The sequence below is a fragment of the Hyla sarda genome, chromosome 10, assembly GCF_029499605.1.
Source record: "Hyla sarda isolate aHylSar1 chromosome 10, aHylSar1.hap1, whole genome shotgun sequence".
Classification (NCBI taxonomy): Eukaryota; Metazoa; Chordata; class Amphibia; order Anura; family Hylidae; genus Hyla; species Hyla sarda.
The window spans coordinates 118,139,285-118,154,092 of NC_079198.1; the positions used below are offsets into that span (position 1 = coordinate 118,139,285).

Here is a 14,808-nt window from a genome sequence, read left to right on the forward strand (position 1 = left end):
TAATACTGCCTCCTATATACAAGAATATAACTACTATAATACTGCTCCTATATACAAGAATATAACTACTATAATACTGCTCCTATATACAAGAATATAACTACTATAATACTGCCTCCTATATACAAGAATATAACTACTATAATACTGCTTCTATATACAAGAATATAACTACTATAATACTGCCTCCTATGTTTAAGAATATAACCACTATAATACTGTCCCCCTATATACAAGAATATAACTACTATAATACTGCTCCTATATACAAGAATATAACTACTATAATACTGCTCCTATATACAAGAATATAACTACTATAATACTGCCTCCTATATACAAGAATATAACTACTATAATACTGCTTCTATATACAAGAATATAACTACTATAATACTGCCTCCTATGTTTAAGAATATAACCACTATAATACTGTCCCCCTGTGGGCATAATGTCAGCCAGTAGAATTTCCAGATTGTACCGGAGTTACTGTATCTTAAAGTCCGTTATGTTTTTAGTTATTTTGGATCCGGAGGGGGTTGATGGCGTGATCCGCGATGTGGTAGACTGCAGCAGTAGATCTTTAATGCCGCCACGCTTTAAACGTTGTCAGTAACACCATTAACTCACACTGCCAGCGATCAACAGCTCTAGGCAGCCAAACAAAATAAAGTGTTCTTCAAGTTTTCAAGAAGCCTCATCCTTCACTGCCCAAACTGTGCACTCAGCGGAAAAGAAATGCGGAATCTTTTATCGCTGTTCGAGTTTCTGCTGACCTCCAGAATGTGAGGTAGAAGACTGCGATTTAGTGCAAAGCTAAGGATGTGTATGGTAAGTATCCTCCAACTCTACAGCGGGAAGCCATCCACGCCACGGATAATCTTACCGGCCCCACTCATTGACTGATCACCTCGGATATGCTGCTATTCTACATTTAATATGGCAGAAAGGGCCCTTAAAGGGGTACTTCCCTGGAATTTTTTTTTTAAATCAACTAGTGCCAGAAAGTTAAACAGATTTGTAAATTACTTCTATTTAAAAATCTTAATCCTTCCAGTACTTATAAGCTGCTATATACTCCACAGGAAGTTCTTTTCTTTTTGAGTTTCCTTTCTGTTTGACCACAGTGCTCTCTGATGACATCTCTGTCCATTTTAGGAACTGTCCGGAGCAGGAGAGGTTTGCTATGGGGATTTACTCCTGCCCTTGGCAGTTCCTGAAATGGACAGAGGTGTCAGTAGAGAGGAAAGGGAAAGGTGTCAGTAGAGAGCACTGTGGTCAGACAGAAAGGAAATTCAAAACGAAAATAATTTCCTCTGGAATGTACAGCCACTGATAAGTACTGGAAGGGTTAAGATTTTTAAATAGAAGTAATTTACAAATCTGTTTAACGTTCTGGCACCAGTTGATTAAAAAAAATAAAAAAAATTAAAAATGTTTTCCAGTGGAGTACCCCGTTAAAGGGGTTCTCCATTTTTTATCGTCTCTTTCATAAGTAGCATAGATGGGATTCAAATTTCTTCATGTTTGATTAAGGTCGCCACCTTTCTTCCCCAAAAAATACTGGCCATGCTAATTTACATAATTAATTATATATGTGTGACATCACAGGATACACATTATGATGCCCCCCCGACAGTTCCCCCACATTAGGTGCAGTATAGTTCCCCCGAATTAAGTTGTAGTTCCCCCACATTAGGTGCAGTATAGTTCCCCCACATTAGGTGCAGTATAGTTCCCCACATTAGGTTGGCAGTATAGTTCCCCCACATTAAGTGCAGTATAGTTCCCTCACATTAGGTGCAGTATAGTTCCCCTCATTAGGTGCAGTACAGTTCCCCCACATTAGGTGCAGTGTAGTTCCCCACATTAGGTGCAGTGTAGTTCCCCACATTAGGTGCAGTGTAGTTCCCCACATTAGGTGCAGTACAGTTCCCCCACATTAGGTGCAGTATAGTTCCCCCACATTAGGTGCAGTATAGTTCCCCCACATTAGGTGCAGTATAGTTCCGCCACAGACATACAGCCTTCAGCCATATACAGTGTATGGCTGGAGGCTGTTTGCCTGTTTATTGCCCCACTTCAGTGTTCCAACCACCGCTCCAGGGTCACGATCTACTGCAAAAGAGACATAGCTAAATTGCCCTACATTACTATTAAAGGAGTAAAAAAAATGTGTTGTGACACGGGGTGCAAGGAATTCCAAATTACTCTGTGACGCCAGGACACCGTTAGCCTATACACGGTCCGAGATGTAGACAGCTTCTCCTGGGCCAGACACGGGAAGTAAGAAACACACCGACGTCAGGTTACTGATAACTGCCTTTTACTGAGCAGGTGCAGATGGTATTACACACAGTACCGAGCAGAGTAGAAGGGAAACAGTGTAACCCTTTGGAGCCCTGTTGCCTTGCTGGGACTAATGGTGCTTTTCACCCACTTGAGTAATACTGACTTGAGATTAGAGACTGTAGATTTCCCATGCAGACTTGGGTTTTAGGCTTCCATCAGTATTTCTCCACACACAACCTCACCTCCTTTCCACACTGTAGCTCAGAATGGAACAACTCCAGAACTGGGGCAACTCCTCCCCCCTACACTATATACTGACCAATTTAGGGGTTCCCCTTGGGCAGGCAGGGTCACCTGGTTTACACTGCTCCTCTTTCTCTTAAAGGCATAATACACAGACAACATATTATACAGTGCATATAGAAAAAATTATAAAGTGCATTTACAGAATAAACATAACAGACATTTTCACAGTGGGCCCAACATATATGCAGCATGCATGCCCGAGGAGGCCCGCAGCCCACAGGACAGCCTTTGGTGCTGGGACACCACAAATGCATATATAGCTGGTGGTAGGTTTAAAAAAAAAAAAAAAAAAAAACAACAACAACCAATACTTACCTCTCCTGGTCCTCTTCAGCTGCCGTGCTGATTCTCCCGATGCCCAGTCCTCACCTGCTGCTTTCTTATGACATGTTGTCTCAGCAGGAACTTCCCCCTTCCTTTTTGCAGAGAAAACCGGAAATAGTGGTGAGGACTGGGCCCCTGGAACATCAGTGCAAAAACTGCGGGGGACCGGCAAAGGTGAGTATAGGTTTTTATTTATTTTTTTATTACTGGACAACCCATTTGAGACCATATCTTCCAATAAACAAAATTACAAAATAGAATTTCGTCAGGAGGGAAGACGCATTCCTCGGGCCCTGGTAGGTATTGTTTACCTAGTATCACTCAGATCATTATTGGCCAATATCAGTGGGAAGTGTAGTACACACCATGAACAGAAATGTTTTTCACACTTTTTTCCTCATTTCGTGTCATATAAATATGAAGCGCCCACCAGCTTCTGGCACCTGTGAGCCTCTTAATTTTATGCAAAATGTATTTCCTTTCATGTATAGTTGCCATAGTAACTGTTGTACGGTTCTGCCAAGTTTTATGTTCATAAATATTTTGATATGATTTAAGTAAGACAGATGTAAACAGCCGCCCGTCTTAATGCTCCATCCTGGATCGGGCCATTTCAACAACTGGGCAGAAGATCAAGGTGTCAGGATGAGGGTATTACGTATGTCCGAGGAGGGTCTGTAGAAATCCTAGCCGGCTGATGAAGCTTCAAGTATATCGATGGCTGAATATAAAGGATACATGAAAAGCAAAGAGATACAGTGACCCCCCCGACCTACGATGGCCCCGACATACCATCATTTCAACATGCGATGGTCTCTCAGAGGCAGCATCAACATATGATGCTTTTGTATGTCGGGGCCATCGCATAAACGGCTATCCGGCAGCGCTGACTGCTTCAGCTGCCACCGGATAGCCATTTACGGTGCCCTGTGTGGTCCGCTGACGATCACTTACCTGTCCTCGGGGCTCCGGCGCGTCCTCTTCGGGATCCCCTGCATCGTCAGCGGTCTCCATCGTCGTCATCACGTAGCTGCGTATGCCGTCCCGTCATCCAATAGGAGCAGCGTGCGTAGCGATGTGATGGCGGCGACGCAGAGCGCGGATGACGGGGAAGCAGAGGCCTTGCCGGAGAGTCGGGGACACCGGCAGCGATGGAAGGCTACATCCAGGGCAGCGGTGACGAGCGGTGACGGTCCGGAGCGGCGGGGACAGGTGAGTACAACTTCCTCTAACAGTGGTCTACAACCTGCGGACCTCCAGATGTTGCAAAACTACAACACCCAGCATGCCCGGACAGCCTACGGCTGTCCGGGCATGCTGGGTGTTATAGTTTTGCAACATCTGGAGGTCTGCAGATTGTAGACCACTGTCCTATACTTTACATTGCACGGATCCCTCAACATGCGATGGTTTCAACAAACGATGGTCCATTTGGAACGGATTACCATCGTATGTTGAGGGACCACTGTACAGAGGAAAATCATTTGATTCTTAAAGGGGTACTCTGCCCCTAGACATCTTATCCCCTATCAAAAGGATAGGGGATGAGATGTCTGATTGTGGAGGTCCTGCCGATGGGGACCCCCACAATCTCGGCTGCGGCACCCCAGACATCCGGTGCACAGAGTGAACTTTACTCCGTGCCGGATGACTGGCGATGCGGGATGGAGGCTCGTGATGACATGGCCGGGCCCCCTCAATGCAGGTCTATGGGAGGGGGCGTGACGGACGTGCAAGTCTATGGGACGGATCCGCTTCTCAATCCATCAAAAGTGTTGATTGCGGGGATCGCCAGCGACGGGACCCCCGTGTTACACATCTTATCCCCTCTCCTTTGGATATGAGATAAGATGTCTAGGGACGGAGTACCCCTTTAATGCTAGAAAACAAGATTATCACCAGGTGGCTAATATGGGTGAAGGGAAGACCCTTCTAGAGTTCACTAACCTTCTCGACTTGGGATGGTGAATCACTAAAGCCTCTTGTGTAAACACCCACAGACCAATGGTCCAATCTAGAACAAAGCTTCAATGTAGCCAGGACCAGGCTTATAAACAAGACACCTCGGTGCACTAGGGTGCAGTTAAAGGGGTACTCCGCCCCTAGACATCTTATCCCCTATCCAAAGGATAGGGCATAAGATGTCAGATCGCTGCGGTCCCGCTGCTGGGGACCCCCGGGATCCCCGCTGCGGCACCGCGCTCTCATTACAGCATAGAGCGAGTTCGCTCTGTGCGTAATGACGGGCGATACGGGGGACAGAGCAGCGTGATGTCATGGCTCCGCCCCTTGTGATATCACGGCCCGTCCCCTTAATGCAAGTCTATGGGAGGGGGCGTGGCGACCGCCACGCCCCCTCCCATAGACTTGTATTGAAAGGGGCGGACCGTGACGTCACAAAGGGCGGAGCCGTGACGTAACGATGCTCCGGCCCCTGTATTGCGCGTCATTACGTGCAGAGCGAACTCACACTGTGCTGTAATGATAGCGGGGTGCCACAGCGGCGATCCCGGGGCTCCCCAGCAGCGGGACCGCGGCGATCTGACATCTTATCCCCTATCCTTTGGATAGGGGATAAAATGTCTAGGGGCGGAGTACCCCTTTAACCGTTCACCGGCATTAAAGGGGTTATCCAGGAATAGAAAAATACAGCTAATTTCTTTCAAAAAACGCTCCCCGTCTGTCTCCAGGTTGTTTGTGGTTTTACCCCTTGGCTCCATTCACCACATTGGAACTGAGCTGCAGAACCACACCCAACCTGGAGACAGACAGGGAGCGGTTATTGAAAGAAAGTAGCTCTAATTTTTCTATTCCTAGATAACCCCTTTAATGCCGGTGAACGGTCAACTGCACCCTAGGGCATGGAGGTGTATTGTTTACCTACCTAGAGAGTGGGCCAAACAAGTTGAATCCTGTGTGAACATATTTTATTTGCCACTGGCCAAGGCAGCGAGAGGTGTTCAAAATACAGAATAGTTGTACGGGATATGACATCTGTGGTCCACTGACTCGGATGGACTTCATGTCAGTAAATGGTTGTCTGCGCCCTATAGTGTGGAGGTGTATAGTTTATAACACTGGTCCTGGCTACATCAGAGCTCTGTTTCTTAAAGGGCTCCTTTCATTATAGGGGTACTCCACTGGAAAAAATAATTTTTATATCAACTGGTGCCAGAAAGTTATACAGATTTGTAACTAACTTCAGTTAAGAAAATCTTAATCCTCCCAGTACTTATCAGCTGCTGTATGCTCCACAGGAAGTTCTTTTCTTTTTAAATTTATTTTCTGTCCGACCACAGTGCTCTCTGCTGACACCTCTGTCCATGTCAGGAACTGTCCAGAGTAGGAGCAAATCTCCATAGCAAACCTCTCCTGCTCTGGACAGTTCCTGACATGGAGAGAGGTGTCAGCAGAGAGCACTGTGGTCAGACAAAAAGTAAATTCAAGAAGAAAAGAACTTCCTGTGGAGTATATAGCAACTGATAAGTACTGGAAGGATTAAAAGAGCTATCCAGGAAAAAAAAAATTATGTCTCAACTGGCTCCAGAGAGTTAAACAGATTTGTAAATTACGTCTATTAAAAATCTTAATCCTTTCAGTACTTATGAGCTGCTGAAGTTGAGTTGTTCTTTTCTGTCTAAGTGCTCTGTGATGACACCTGTCTCGGGAACTGTCCAGAGTAGAAGCAAATCCCAATAACAAACCTCTTCTACTCTGTGCAGTTCCTGAGACAAGCAGAGATGTCAGCAGAGAGCACTGTTGCCAGACAGAAAAGAACAACCCAACTTCAGCAGCTGATAATTATTGGAAGGAGTAAGATTTTTAAATAGAAGTCATTTATAAATCTGTTTAACTTTCTGGCACCAGTTGATTTAAAGGAAAATGTTTTGTCCTGCCAGGAACCTGATCAAACAGCTGTAATGGTTAATGACATCCATTCCGAAGGGCAACTTTCGCTGTGGGCTCTACAATTGATGTAGTTTCTTACGCCAAGTCCAGAGTCTTAGATTAGGTTCAGAGACACTTCTGACGCGACAATACATTACATGCTGCATGGAGTGTGTGTGTACACGATCAGGTGCGCGCGTTGCATGTTGATAAAACTATAAGACCTTTACTTGTTTCTCAGTACATTTCCATTCTATTGGGATAGTTAAAGGAGTACTCTGGTGGAAGACTTTTTTTTTTTTTTAAATCAACTGGTGCCGGAAAGTTAGACAGATTTGTAAATTACTTCTATTAAAAAATCTTAATCCTTCCAGTACTTATTAGCTGCTGAATACTACAGAAGAAATTATTTTCTTTTTGGAACACAGAGCTCTCTGCTGACATCACGAGCACAGTGCTCTCTGCTGACACCTCTGTCCATTTTAGGAACTGTCCAGAGTAGGAAAAAATAGCATAGCAAACATATGCTGCTCAGGTCAGTTCGTAAAATGGACAGAGGTGTCAGCAGAGAGCACTGTGGTCATGATGTCAGCAGAGAGCACTGTGTTCCAAAAAGAAAATAATTTCCTCTGTAGTATTCAGAAGCTAATAAGTACTGGAAGGATTAAGATTTTTTAATAGAAGTAATTTACAAATCAGTTTAACTTTCTGGCACCAGTTGATTTAAGGGGTCTCCCCGTTTGATAAAACATATGCCTGAAGTTCATGAAAGTAGAACAAATGAGATGGAGTTTTCGGGCCTCATTTGCATTGATGCGGTACCTGACGGGGGTGATCGTAACATGTCCCTTTTACAAGGAGAAATGGGCGTAATTATAAAAACTCCAGCTTTGGGGCCATTGGAATTAAATGAAAGAAGTGATCTAATAACCTGTGTTTAGAGTATTTCGATAGGTGCCCTTGCCCTTGGTTTTTAAACCATACAACCCCTTCGAAGGGCTGTTCCCTCTAAGAAGTGACAACATGTTGCTAGGTCAGTGTTTCCCAACCAGTGTGCCGAAGGCTGTCTGGGCATGCTGGGAATTGTAGTTTTGCAACAGCTGGAGGCACCCTGGTTGGGCAACACTGTGCTAGGTTGTGCCAAGACTTCATGATCATTTTGAATCTGACCTTTGGCATTATCACTGTTAGCACCTATTATGCCAATAGTAAACTACAACATAGTCCCTTCTGTCAGACTCTAGCGAGATGCCTTCACTTCTTATGGCAAAACCACCTTAAGGGGGTACTCCGGTGGAATTATTTTTTTTTTTTATATCAACTGGTGCCAGAAAGTTAAACAGATTTGTAAATTACTTCTATAAAAAAAAAATCTTAATCCTTCAGGTACTTTTTAAGGGCTGTATACTACAGAGAAAATGCTTTTCTTTTTGGACTTCTCTTCTGTCACGACCACAGTGCTCTCTGCTGACAGTGCTCTCTGCTGTCCAAATCCAAAAAGAAAAGCATTTCCTCTGTAGCATACAGCCACTAATAAGTACTGGAAGGATTAAGATTATTTTTTATATAGAAGTAATTTACTTATTTGATAAAAAAAATAATAAAATAAAAAATTCCACTGGAGTACATTTAATTATAACTGTGCCTGATAATATTGGTGAAAACCATTGTGGCTGTTATTACAAGAGATGGTTGAAGTCATCACATCCTCTCATCCTTGGACAGACATGTTAGGGTACGTTCAGACGAGTGGATTTACAGCGTACTTTACGCTGCGGATCAGCCGCTGAAGGACCTCTGCATGGTGCATTTACATGTGCCTGCTTGGAGCGGCAATACGCCGCTATGAGCAGACACACTGAAGCGATGTGCGAGTCGCTGCGCATGCACGGTGTACTTGCACACATCGCGGCCGCTCCCCCTGCTCAATGAGCTAGGCCAAGAGCTGCCATGATGTGCGAGTATACTGCGCATGCGCACGACGACTCGCAGATCGCAGTGTGTCTGCTCATAGCGGCGTATTGCCGCTCCGAGCAGGCACATGTAAAGGCAGCATATAGAGGTCCTTTAGCGGCGGATCTGAGGCAAAATACTCGGGAAAATCCGCTCATCTGAACGTACCCTTAGACTCTTGTAAGAGGCGACCTTCAAGATCAAGGTGTCTTTACCCTCAAACCCGTTGAATCCTTCCTTGTTTGTCAGTAATAAGAAGAGACACCAGGTGGGACCCGCCCAGGGTTTCTCCATAGAGTCCTATAGTTTCTGGCATTATACACTCCCAGCTGTCAGTACACGCCATAGACCACTTCGCTATCTTGTATGGATGAGCCATATCCGAACAAGCAGTGCCTCCCTCCCCTGACCTTTAAAGCCGCAGGAGGCCCCAAAATCAATACATAGGGAGGGAATTCTGGCCCAAATTATATACATTAAAAAGAGAAGAAGAAGATGTCCTATTCTGTGTAAAATTATAGAAGCCCTTTAAGTTTTTCTCTTAAAGTCCTAAAGTAGAGAAGACGTCTTGAAGATGATGGCAGCGTTTTCACTCATCTCACTGAATAATCATTCTCACGTAATAACACTGTTGCTAAGAGAGCAGGACCGTGCGATTATCTCCCCTGACATCCGCGCCGAGATGGGAAGTCAGATTAGACGCAGGAGTTCAGAGATGGGAGAGGGGGCTTCAAATTAGGACATTGTGACTAGCACATTTTATATGGATGGGGGAAGGGGCGGCATTGAGGACGGGCTGTGGCCGTTGCCTATATTCATGTTAAATTAACCATAAGGAGCAGGAGGCCAGGGCAGTGGGGGGTATGCAAAACAGCAACGTAAAATGTTACACCATGTAACAATAAGAACAAAAAGAATAACTACTACAGAAAAAACTCTGCTGCAGAACAATAACTACTACAGAAAAATCTCATATCTATCTATCTATCTATCTATCTATCTAACCAAAGAATAAGTTGGCCAGCACTATTGATTCAAAACTATTATATGGACCTGGCTTACAGGTGCAGGCTGCTGGGCTAAATATACAGCAACAGGAGAATACAGCAGCACACTGCTAGCACAAAGATATAGATAAAACATGAGTATATAGATGCTATCTATCTCATATCTATCTATCTCATATCTATCTCCTATCTATCTCATATCTATCTCATATCTATCTCATATCTATCTATCTATCTCAAATCTATCTATCTCATATCTCTCTCTCTCATATCTATCTATATACCTATCTATCATCTATCTATCTATCTCATATCTATCTATCTATCTATCTCATATCTATCTATCTATCTCATATCTATCTATCTATCTATCTCATATCTATCTTTCTGTCTCATATCTATCTATATACCTATCTATCATCTATCTATCTATCTCATATCTATTGATCTATCTATCTATCTCATATCTATCTATATACCTATCTATCATCTATCTATCTATCTATCTATCTATCTATCTATCTATCTATCTCATATCTATTGATCTATCTATATAACTATCTATCATCTATCTATCTATCTCATATCTATTGATCTATCTATCTCATATATATCTATCTCATATCTATCATCTATCTATCTATCTATCTATCTATCTTATATCTATCTATCTATCTATCTATCTCATATATATCTATCTCATATCTATCTATCTATCTATCTATCTATCTCATATCTATCTATCTATCTCATATCTATCTCATATCTATTTATCTATCTATCTCATATTTATCAAATTTTAAATAGATAAATATTTACAATTCATATGAATTCAAACCGATACATTGTTACTTATAAACCCCAGATATACATAACATAATAATAGTCAGTAGGTAAATCTAAGCAGTGTGCGCCCCCACTACCCGGCTCTGCTGCCCTCATTATTTGCTCTGTACATCCGCCTTGCTGTCAGCCTGTCTGCTCCATTTGCCCTTATCCAGTGTCGGCTCTGCTCGGCGGATACATTTATGCAGTAGATTACAATAAGTGAGATTATCTAGATGACAGGGCAGGATGGGATTCTGTGAGGAGTCTGGAACATTAGTACATTTTTTGCGCTTATTACAGGATCATTCCGCATTATGTCGGTCTTCATGGTATTTGGTGTTTTTTACGCTGATTCTTTTCACTAAATAAGCAGAACAAGGAAAAGAATCTGTTAGTAATGATTATACTGAAGGGCTCCCAACGCCTCACCTAGTGGAGGCCGCCATTTTGTGCCTATAACGGGAATTAATTCATAAAAAGCCCTGGGTATCAGTATGTTCGGAAAAAACGGAACATGCGCCTTTAACTAGGGAACTAGAAACATATTTTATGGTAAAGGTTTTAAAATAAAGGTGTATTTTTTTTATACCATTTTGCTGAGATTTTGGTAAAATTGGTGCACGACAGCTCTATTTTTTTCATTGCTTCATGATAATCATGGGAAAAATGCATCAAAAACATCAATAAACTGCACCGTGTGAACACAGCCTGATGGAAGATCCTAATTTTAATAAATTGGGGGGGTATTTATCAATTTTGCCTGTTGACCGTTTCTTTTTACCCTTTTTTTTTTCACTTTGGTTTTCGTGGACATGCACCCAATTTATCATTTGGTGTAAGTTGTTAGTAATTTTGGCGCAAATGTTGAAATCAGCCGTCCACAGCGCCTTTTACACAGAACTTACCGCCAGAGAGGACGCATATTTTACCCTGTAGAGCGGCCATTTTGGCGTCCCTCCTGCAGTATATCAGCAAGCGACAGGAGTTATTTTCTTTTGTGGCGTTTATTTATATATATATCATGTGAAATGGATTTTATTTTCAACTTGGGTAGCTTTTTTTTTTTTTTACTTTAGTGCAGGGGTCTTCAACCTGCGGACCTCCAGATGTTGCAAAACTACAATTCCCAGCATGCCCGGACAGCCGTTGGCTGTCCGGGCATGCTGGGAGTTGTAGTTTTGCAACATCTGGAGGTCCGCAGGTTGGAGACCACTGCTTTAGTTCTTACCTTTCCTGAACCTGTGCGGCCATGTCCAATGCCGGCTCAACGGAGGGTGAAGGTTCCTCAGAGACAACTATGTCGCAGGATAGTATTGAGCAGCCCTGGAGGCGTCGCTGCTTTCCCCAAAAAATATTTTTAATGTATTTTGACGCCTTTACTTTTTCTGACATTGCTAAGTGTGTTTTCCATGTGCAAAATTTCTTGGCGGGGATTTGCGCCAAAAAAAAACGGTATTTGCGCCAAAATTGCGCCAAAGATTGATTGGCGCAAATGATGAATTACTGACTAAAGTTAAAATCACACACACAGGACCCTGTGATTTTGAGAAAGTTGTAAAAATGACAGTGGAGAAGATGCGCCAAACTTTGGCGCAAAAAGACAATGCGCCTAAGTATTGCGCCAAAGTTACATGAAAAAAAAAAAACACATAAATCCTTTGATAAATACCCCCCCCCCCTAAGTGTTTACTTATTTATTCACAGTTTTTTTCACTATGCACATTTCTTTGCAGAAAATATTAAAGGGGTACTCCGGCGGGAAATACGTTTTTTATTTTATTTTTTTAAATCAACTGGTGCCAGAAAATTAAACAGATTTGTAAATTACTTCTATTTAAAAATCTTAATCCTTCCAGTACTTATCAGCTGCTGTATGCTACACAGGAAGTTGAGTTGTTGTTTCCAGTCTGACCACAGTGCTCTCTGCTGACACCTCTGTCCATGTCAGGAACTGTCCAGAGCAGGAGAAAATCCCCATAGCAAACCTATTCTGCTCCGGACAGTTCCTGACATGGACAGAGGTGTCAGCAGAGAGCGCTGCGGTCAGACAGGAAAGAACTATACAACTTCCTCTGTGGTATACAGTACAGATGAATGAACTTACAGTAAATTCGATTCGTCACGAACTTCTCGGCTCGGCAGTTGATGACTTGTCCTTCATAAATTAGTTCAGCTTTCCGGTGCTCCGGTGGGCTGGAAAAGGTGGATACAGTCCTAGGAAAGAGTCTCCTAGGACTGTATCCACCTTTTCCAGCCCACGGGAGCACCTGAAAGCTGAACTAATTTACGCAGGATAAGTCATCAACTGCCGAGCCGAGAAGTTCGTGACGAATCGAATTTACTGTAAATTCGCTCATCTCTAGTATATAGCAGCTGATAAGTACTGAAGGGATTAAGATTTTTAATTAGAAATAATTTACAAATCTGTAAGATTTAAGAAATTGTTTTCCACCGGAGTACCCCTTTAACATGAAGGCCCCCTTCAAACTTGTTTATTGAGTCAGTCATCACAACTAGTGATGATCAGCATAGGCCATATTCGAATACGCAATATTTTGCGAATATATGGATGAATATTCGTCCTTTATTTGTGAATTTCGCATATTCGTTCACTTTTTTTCATGCAAAATTCGTAATGAAATTTGCAAAATGCGCATGCGCGATTATATCTTTCAACTAACTACTTTCCTATTGGTTGCTAGGGATGTTGCTAACCTCTGACAACTGTATTTGCTTCCTTCTCATTGGCCCACTAGCTAAAAGAAGGGAGGGATCAGTGTCCTCTGGAAGTGACCATATTCACGAATTTTCACCTATTCACATAGTCGCCTCCTTTGGACCACAAGCTGGAAGCAGGGAGGGATGATCACTTTTTATTTACACAGAACGCATCATTGTGATGTGTACTGTGAAAAAAACAAACAAAAAAAAACGAATGTTAGTCACAACGAATATATTTTGCTATATTCTAAATATTTGCGAAATTGCGAAGTGCTGATATTCGCTATTCGAATATTTTGCGCTCAACACTAATCACAACTAGTGTTGAGCGGCATAGGCCATATTCGAATTCGCGAATATTCGCGAATATATGGACGAATATTCGTCATATATTCGCGAATATTCGCATATTCGTTATATTCTCGTTTTATTTTCGCATATGCGTAAATTCGCGTATGCGAAAATTTGCATATGTGAAAATTAGCATACAAAAAAATTAACATGCGCGAAAATTCGCATGTGTGCAAATTCGCATATGCGAATATTTGCTCGCCAGTCTCACACAGTAGTATTACAGCCTTATTTACACCACACAAGCTGGAAGCAGAGAGGGGTGATCACTGTGATGTGTACTGAGAAGAAAAAAAAACAAAAAAAAAAAACGAATATTCGTAATTACGAATATATAGCGCTATATTCGCGAAATTCGCGAATTTGCGAACATGCGATATTCGCGAATAATATTCGAATTGCGAATATTCGCGAGCAACACTAATCACAACATCATAGGACAGAGAGTTCCATAGTCTCACTGCTGTTACAGTAAAGAATCTCTGTCTGTGCTGATGGTGAAACCCTCTTTCCTCTAGACGTAGAGGATGCCCCGTTGTCATGGTTACCGGTTTAGGTATAAATAGATCACTAGAAAGATCTCTGTACTGTCCATCCATATATTTGTACATTGTGATCAGATCCCCCTAAGACGTCTTTTCTCCAAACGAAATAACCCCAAGCTTGAAAACCTGTCCCGGTCCTGTAATCCTCCCATACCATCAATTATCTTTGTTGTCCTCCTCTGCACCCTCTCCAGTTCGGCCCTGTCCTTCTTCTATACAGGGGCCCAAAATTGGTCACAATTCTCCATATGGGGTCTGACTAATGATTTATACAGAGGTAACACTATGGGGGAGATTTATCAAAACCTGTGCAAAGGAAAAGTTCCCCAGTTGCCCATAGCAACCAATCAGATCGCTTCTTTCATTTTGCAGAGGCCTTGTTAAAAATGAAAGAAGCCATCTGATTGGTTGCTATGGGCAACTGGGCAACTTTTCCTCTGGACAGGCTTTGATAAATCTCCCCCTATGTTCCTGTCCTGAGCCTCTATCCCTCTCCTCATACATCCCATGACTTTATTAGCCTTGGCAGCCACTGCCTGGCACTGATCACTACAGTTGAGTTTACCGTCCACCAGTCCCCCAAAGTCCTTTTC

General features: G+C 42.7%; 1 protein-coding gene across 4 annotated transcripts in view; it reads right to left on the bottom strand.

Moving 5' to 3' along the window:
• The window catches only part of KAZN (kazrin, periplakin interacting protein), a 563,135-nt gene that overhangs the window by 250,413 nt on the left and 297,914 nt on the right, over positions 1 to 14,808 (bottom strand). The window lies entirely within an intron of this gene.